The sequence below is a fragment of the Lactuca sativa genome, chromosome 3 (assembly GCF_002870075.4).
Source record: "Lactuca sativa cultivar Salinas chromosome 3, Lsat_Salinas_v11, whole genome shotgun sequence".
NCBI classification, from domain to species: domain Eukaryota; kingdom Viridiplantae; phylum Streptophyta; class Magnoliopsida; order Asterales; family Asteraceae; genus Lactuca; species Lactuca sativa.
The window spans coordinates 53,167,713-53,176,040 of NC_056625.2; the positions used below are offsets into that span (position 1 = coordinate 53,167,713).

The 8,328-nt window shown below is 45.3% G+C and overlaps 1 long non-coding RNA gene across 2 annotated transcripts; it reads right to left on the bottom strand.

Annotated features, from left to right (window-relative positions):
• Nucleotides 1-260: 260 nt before the first annotated feature.
• On the bottom strand, nt 261-2,302 carry LOC111914469 (uncharacterized). 2 transcript variants are annotated; one of them, XR_002857807.3, is made up of 6 exons: nt 2,117-2,302; nt 1,364-1,467; nt 1,199-1,285; nt 1,002-1,111; nt 739-928; nt 261-639 (listed from the first exon to the last, which is right to left on the bottom strand). It is a non-coding gene; the product is annotated as an uncharacterized LOC111914469 (long non-coding RNA). The 2 variants fall into 2 exon arrangements; XR_002857806.3 differs by having other exon boundaries at nt 739-909; nt 2,117-2,300.
• Between the last annotated feature and the right edge of the window lie 6,026 nt (nt 2,303-8,328).

An 8,328-nucleotide genomic window follows, 5' to 3' on the forward strand; every position in this document is an offset into this window, starting at 1 on the left:
TTTTATGAGAAATTATAGTACACTGTCTGAATTGGTAGCCATAGTAAAGTATGTTGCTATTTTCTACTACTCATCCATTTACAAACACGGTAAAAATGAATGTACATTGTGGTACACCATCCAGAATTGGTTTCCATGCCTCCATTTGTTCCTTTGTTCATACATTACACACGACTTTATCAAATTTTATAAACACTCCTTAATAAATTTCCAACAATTCGGACTGAATTCATAACCATAAATGGAAACAGATCAGCAGATGAAGTAAGCAAACCGACAATGGATTGAATAGAGATCCTTCATAACAAATATGAGATATTAAACAACCACTACTAGACAAATTTTAAGAAAGGATATCTACCAGGATGAAAAATGTCGTTCGGATCCACATTTCCCACTTATACTTGGAAGTCCAAAACTGTAATATTAACCGCATATTTTTAAGGTGTTCATTAACAACTGAAAAACACACTAATCCCACTGAATTCGAAGATATGTCTACCAACGACATCCAATTCTGTTAACTTGGGCATGAACTACCTAATTTTACCTTCTGTTGTTTCATCGGCCTTAAAAGAAATTGCATTCTTCCTCTCCTTTTGCTCCTTGGCAACTAAACTAATCATATCGTTATCCCATCTATCAAGAAATTGTAAAAATTCATGAGTTTTTTTTAGTATTTGATTATTTACAACGCAAATAATGAGAGAGAATATTATTAAGTTACAAATCAAACACCTGTAAATCAGCATGATCGATGACACAGTCGTTCAACCACCACATCCCTTTCTTTATTGATTTGTAGCATGTAAAAGCTAAAGATTAAACTTGTATTGATGTCCAACATTCAAACATCTTTCACTCTTGGTGCTTGTTTTAAGGTTTCATATGGATTTGGGTCTCTTAAACCTTGAAATAACAACGAAAACTGAAAAGGGCTTCGATTTTGGAGTAAACATGAATTTACTCTATTTTCTAGTAGTAGAACTTTTTGATGATACCTTATTCACAATTGTGACATTATCAGCATCAGATTAAGCATTTTATCAGAATAAGCAACAAACAAACGATCAATGCAACTGTTTTCACTCATGTCTGACTTAGACTCCTTCTACATAAAACAATTAAGCTATTTAAAATGATATCCTTGAAATACCATATATTGAATTAATGTGCGAATGAAATTCTTGAAGGAAACCTTATAACCTCCAGGTTTTCTCTTTCTTTATCAGCTAATTTAACCACCTGCTCCACCCAATACTTGTTTGCACTTGAAGCTTGAAGCCTAATAAACGAAAAATAAGACATGAGCATCAGAAACATTATAACATTCAAAAAGATTATCAAACAATATGAGCCTTACTTTTGACTAATGTTGACCGTAGAGAAGCACCATATGACCCGAAACAGAAGAGAAAAGCCAAACTTCTCCTATTCTCAATCATGCACGCAGTGCCTTTTCTGTTCCTGAACAAAAATTTGACTAAAACTTTTGAAGAACTTTGTAACTGATGTTAGACCAGAGAAGGTGGAAACCCAAACTAAACACCAAACAGAATTGTAGGACCGGTGAACATGTCTAAATTTCAAATCAAACCCTAACTTCCGCTATGTTCCACATACAGAATAACAGGTTAGTTACAATAATGGGTAAGATTCCACTGAAATCGGTGCACTATAATGCAAGCAAGATGAATCAGTGATCACAGGAGGAAAAAGAACTAAAATTAAACTAAAACTAAAACGCCAACATTGCAATCTGGGTATGCTGGAGCAAATCAGGAGAGGCAGTGCTTCTTCTATCTACGCACTTCTTTAATAGGGCTTTTTGTATCAAATCCCTCATCCAAAATTGAAAAGAAATAAATTAAAGAAATCGTAACAGACTCATGAAATTGAATACAAATGAAATATAAAATTAAGGAGAAATTACAGATTCGAAAGGAGTGGGAGCTGAACAGTTTCAATTTTCATTCATGAAATTACACAGGTAAAATTTTAGGTTTATAAACGCAATTCCTTCATAGAATTGGAATGCTAGCTCTATATAGACTAAAATCGGAACAGATTATCTCTTAATCACAGAAATTAGAATACAGGAGAAATGGTGGAATACCTGATTGTGCGAGGCCGGCAAGTTACGGCGAGGGCAAAGATAATCGTTGCACAGGTCGTGCCAATTCCGGAGACAACGCTTATCGGCGACGCCGTCTCATCGAAGAATCGGTAGTTCCTGTTCTCGAAGCTGCTGCAAGCCGATAAAAGCAGAACATTGCTCCCTGCAACACGACATTGGTCAATCTAGGGCTATTTATGTCTTTATCAATAAATTAACAATAATACCTTGTATAAATGAGTTGCTATAACACCATAATTTTTCAAACAATTTTTTCATATTTTAAAAGCATATTTTCATTCATAAACATTACAAAATCTCATTGTTTCACATATCAATCCATATATCACAACCCAAGATCATAATATAAAAACTCCTCATGCTGTGTACTGATCATGTCGACGCCCTCCCGCAATCCTCACTAGTACCTGAAACACATAACACCAAACATTGTAAGCATAAATGCTTATTGAGTTCCCCAAAATACCACATGCAACACATATTAGCCACTTGAGGCTATAACTCTGTATAACCCTCTAGTCAAGTATCTCAGTGGGACCCTCCAATCCTATAACTCTGTGGACCATTCGGTCTTAACTCTGTAAACTCTAAATCACATATAGCACAGAATCACATAGATAACACATAGCATACAATATACTTTGCCACATAACTCTAATTACCACTCTAGGTAAAGTATAGTGAGAAGACTCACCTCGGATAACTCGATAAACCTCGATCTCTGAAATACTGCACTAGCCTCCGCCTAATCACATAAATAATTATTCTAATTAATACAATTTATAAAGGCTCGGCTAACCCCTCTCTATAAGTTCTCTAAGAAGGGTAAAAGACCATTCTACCCCTCTAATGGCTCATAAGTCCAAACACTGACTAAACCCTAAAAGTCAACAAAAGTCAACGGTCAAACTTTGACCCAACTCGTCGAGTGCACTCGCGTGACTCGGCGAGTACATGCATGTCCTCATTGCCCCTGGTCCTCACTCGACTCGCTGAGACAACCCTTTACTCAACGGGTCATTACAGGTCGCGAATCGCGGGGCAACCCGACTCGACTCGTTGAGTCCACTTATGAACTCGGTGAGTTACTCCCATGTCAACACTAAAATGACCTCCTGAGGTCAGATCCGCTTTCCTAAGCTATAGATCAGACTTCCCCACGACCAAAAACCAAGTAAAGGTCGAAACTTGACCCGCATGCATCGTGTACAAGGCTATCTTTGGCCAAAAAGGTTTCTAAAATGACAATCTAGACTCTTTTCTTCCTTGAACCAACATAAAGCGGATTGGGGAAAGCTCTCCAGACCTCTATTGATACAAATCTGAAGTCCAACACCACAAGGGACCATGAAATCAACATAACAACCTCAAAAGGGTTATAGAAAACCCTAGATCATAGGTATTAATCCCTAAACAGAAAGGGAACTCGATTTGGTACCTTATTGTGTAGATCTGGGCTTGAAACTCTGGATCCACAGCTCCCTTGACCTCCTCTTGCTTGGAACAACATCTCCTATGCTAGAACACACCAAAATCGATCAACATGGCCTTATCTCTCTATCCACTCGCTCAAGCTCTTAAGGGAGTACTCTCTCTGGACATATAACCGCACAAGAGGGCTATAAGGTCCTTTAAATAGGGCTCAGGCCCGGGGAATTAGGGTTTTAGCTTACAGCGCGGACTCGTCGAGTCGACTCTTTCCGACTCGTCGAGTCCGTTCATTAATCCAGTCAGCAGTCGCGGTCCTACTCGACGAGTCTACGACTCAACTCGTCGAATCCCTCTCTTTTTCTCAAAAAATAAAATGATAAATTATAATACATGGAAATCCGGATGTTACAATTCTCCCCCACTAGAATCAGACTTCGCCCTCGAAGTCTTACTCTTCAAACAACTCTAGATGCTGCTCACGCATCTCTAACTCCGGCTCCCAAGTCAACTCGGACCCCCTTTGATGTTGCCACTAGACCTGCACCAGGGGCACCTCCTTGTTCCTCAGAACCTTGATCTTCCGATCCACAATCGCAACTGCCATCTCCACATAATTCAGGCTGGCATCCACCTGAGTGTCCTCCAATGGTACCACCGCCGGCTCATCGGCTATACACTTCCTTAACTGAGGCACGTGAAAGGTATCATGGATCTGACTCAACTCCGCAGGTAGGTCCAGACGATATGCTACCCTTCCTACCCTCGCAGTCACCCTGAACGGACCGATATACCGGGGCCCCAGCTTGCCCCTCTTCCTGAATCGGATCACTCCTTTCCAAGGAGATACTTCAGGAGTACGAAATCCCCCACCTGGAACTCAAGCTCGGATCGTCGCCTATCCGCATAACTCTTTTGGCGACTTTGGACTGTCAACAACCTATGTCTGACCTTCTGAATTTGCTCAGTCGTCTGAAGCACTAGCTCAGTGCTGCCCATCACTCGCTACCCAACCTCTCCCCAGCATATGGGAGTCTGACACCTCCTCCCGTACAACAACTCAAAGGGAGGCATGCCAGTGCTTGAATGGTTGTTGTTGTTATAAGAAAACTTAGTCAATGGCAAATACGTGTCCCAACTTCCTCCGAAGTCCATCACACATGCTCGCAGCATGTATTCGAGCGTCTGAATTGTCCATTCACTCAGACCGTCCGTCTGTGGGTGGTATGCGGTACTAAAATGCAGCCTTGTACCCAACTCGTCATGGAATTTCTTCCAGAATCTGGAAGTGAAACGCACATCTCGATCTGAAACGATCGAGATCGGCACTCCATGTCGCGATACCACCTCTCTCACATATAACTCTGCCAGCCTCTCAGCAGAAAAGCTCTCATTGATATCAAGAAAGTGAGCGCTCTACGTCAGCCGATCAACAATCACCCAAATTGCATCGACTCCCCTCGCAGTCCTTAGCAATTTGGTGATAAAATCCATGGAAATTTGTTCCCACTTACACTAGGGAACCTCAAGTGGCTGCAACTTGCCATGCGGACGCTGGTGCTCGGCCTTCACCTTGCGACAGGTCAAGCACCTCTCTACGAACCACGCGACATCCCTCTTCATATAGGGCCACCAATACTCCCTCTTCAGGTCCAAATACATCTTAGTGGCCTCGGGATGGATCGAGAACCTCGATCTATGCGCCTTCTCCATCAGTATGGTACGTGCCCTGCCTCCAAATGGTACCCAAATCCGACACTGAAAAGTCATAAGTCCACGGCTATCAGCAACGAACTCAGATATCTTCCTGATCACCCGCTCTCTCTTGCGGTTCTCCGGTCTCATGGCCTCTAACTGGGCCTCTGGAATGGTGTCCAACACCGGGGTTATCACTAACAATCGCAAGCAAACATCTCGTATCGGGGCACTCTCTGCCCAGCGACTCAGGGCATCGGCTGCAACATTAGCCTTGCCCGGGTGGTACAGGATCTCACACTCATAATCTTTTACCACATCTAACCAACTCCTCTGGCGCATATTCAGGTTAGGCTGATCCATCATATACTTCAAGCTCTTGTGATCCGAGTATATGGTACGCTGGACCCCATACAAATAGTGACGCCAGATCTTGAGGGCGAACACCACAGCCCCCAACTCCAGATCGTGAGTAGGATATCTCATCTCATGAGGCTTCAACTGCCTCAATGCGTATGCTATCACATGACCTCTCTGCATCAGCACCGCACCCAATCCCGATATCGATGCGTCACAATACACCACAAAATCCTCCATCCCCTCCGGGAGGGCTAATACTAGGGCTTCACATAATCTCTGGCGAAGCGTCTCGAATGAGGCCTGCTGCTCTGGGCCCCAATTGAATGCTACACCCTTACGGGTCAGCCTGGTGAGAGGAACAACAATCTTGGAGAAATCTCTGATAAATCTCCGATAATAGCTGGCCAACCCCAGGAAACTCCTGATCTCTGAGGGGGATCTTGGCACCTCCCAACTCATCACCGCCTCAATCTTGGCCGGATCGACCAATATCCCATTCTGGTTGACGAGGTGTCCTAAGAACTGGACCTCTCGAAACTAGAAATGCACTTGGAGAATTTGGCGTAAAGCCTCTCTGATCTCAAAACTCCGAGGATCTCCCTCAAATGCTCCCCATGCTTCTCTCTGGATCTCGAATACACCAATATGTTGTCAATGAACACGATCACTGAACGATCCAACATCGGCCTGCACACCCTGTTCATGAGATCCATGAACGCCGCCAGTGCATTGGTGAGCCCCAAAGACATCACCACGAACTCGTAATGCCTATAACGAGTTCGGAACGATGTCTTCTGGATATCCTCCTCACGCACCCTCATCTGATGATATCCAGACCTCAGATCAATCTTGGAGAACCAAGGCGCTCCTTGCAACTGATCGAACAAATCGTCGATCCTCAGTGAGGGGTAACGGTTCTTAACCCTCAACTTGTTCAACTCCAGGCAATCAATGCACATCCGGTGTGAACCATCCTTCTTCTAGACAAAAAAGATCGGCGCTCCCCACGGCGAGCTACTCAGCCGTATAAACCCCTTTCCCAGCAGCTCCTGAAGCTGCGAGGATAACTCATGCATCTCTGGAGACGCAAGGCGATAGGGCGCCTTGGCGATAGGCGCTGCTCCCGATTCCAAATCGATACGGAACTCCACCTGCCTCTCGGGAGGCACAACCGGCAATTCCTCGGGGAAAACATCCGGGAACTCACGCACTATCGGGACCTCATCGACCGACCTCGGTCTCTCTGCACCCACTCTCGTATCCACCACATAAGCCACAAACCCGCTACAACCCTGCTGTAGGCTCTGCCTCGCTCTGGCGGCCGAACAAAATGCTGACCCAGAACGGGTACCCTCGCCATAAATCGTAAGAACTCCCCCACTAGGGCCTCGTATGGTCACCAACTGTCGCTCGCAGTCGATAACCGCTCCAAACTTGCTCAACCAGTCCATGCCCACGATGACACATACATCTTCCATCTCAATCGGGACCAAATCAATCAGGAACTCAACGTCGAAGATCTCGAGTACACATCCTCGAATCACATCAGTGGCATACACCGCTCCCTCATCAGCGATGGAAACTCGCAAAGGTCGACTCAATGCCTCACGATAGATACTGATGTGCTGACAAAAGGCTAACGACACAAAAGACCGACTCGCACCCGAGTCGAATAACACCAAAGCAGGTACATAACTCACAAGAAATGTACCTACGCATATCATAATATAAGCATAACATCACAACTCAAAATAAAATAGATGAAAGAATACATACCAGCCACAACATCAGGTGCTGCGCGGACCTCCTCCGCTGTCAACTAGAAGTCTCTCCTGCGAGCCTTTGGCGCCTCGTCCTTTACTGGCCGACTCTCTGCAGCTCAAACGGCAGCAGGGGCAGATCCCTGTGATGCCCCTTGGGATGACTCCCGCAACTGCGGACACTCGGCCTTTCGGTGTCCGATGTGGTTGCAGTGAAAACAGACTGCAAAACCCTTGGGGCAATCCTTGGCCATGTGCCCCTCCTTGCCACACTTGTAGCAAGACCCTGCCCTACACATCCGCTCGTGAATCTTGCCGCACTTGCCGCAAGTGCGGCCCTTCTGGTTCCTTGATCTCGAATCGGCGGGCTTGGCCCGCTTGGCAGCCGGCTGGGACTGTGCCAGTCACCGATCCCTCCCCTGAGACTCTGCCTCCTCCCTGCCCTGAGTCTCGAGCTCAATCTCCCTCTTCCGGGCATTTGCCTGAAGCTTGGCAAATTTCCTGTACGTCGAGTTCGCCACGAACTCGCGGATGTCTCTCCTCAAAATGCTCAAATATCTACTCATGCATGCCTGATCGGAAGACACGTGCTCAGGGTAGAACATCGCCCTCTCATGGAACATCCTGGTCATCATTGTAACGGACTCGGTACCCTGCTTGAGGGTCAAGAACTCCTGGGCCAAACGTTCCCTTTCCACCGGGGGAACGTACTCATCACGAAACATAGCGGTGAACCTCTCCCAGGCAACCGCGGCAAGCTCTGCAGAAGAATAGTGCGCTGTCACAAACTTCCACCAGTCCTTCGCCCCCAAGCGAAGCTGGTTCAGCGTGAACCGAACTCTCAGACGCTCCGAACAAGAACATGTATAGAAGCATCCCTCAATATCAGAAATCCATCTCATCGCAGTGATCGAATCCTGCGTCCCATCAAACTCTGGTGGCTTCATG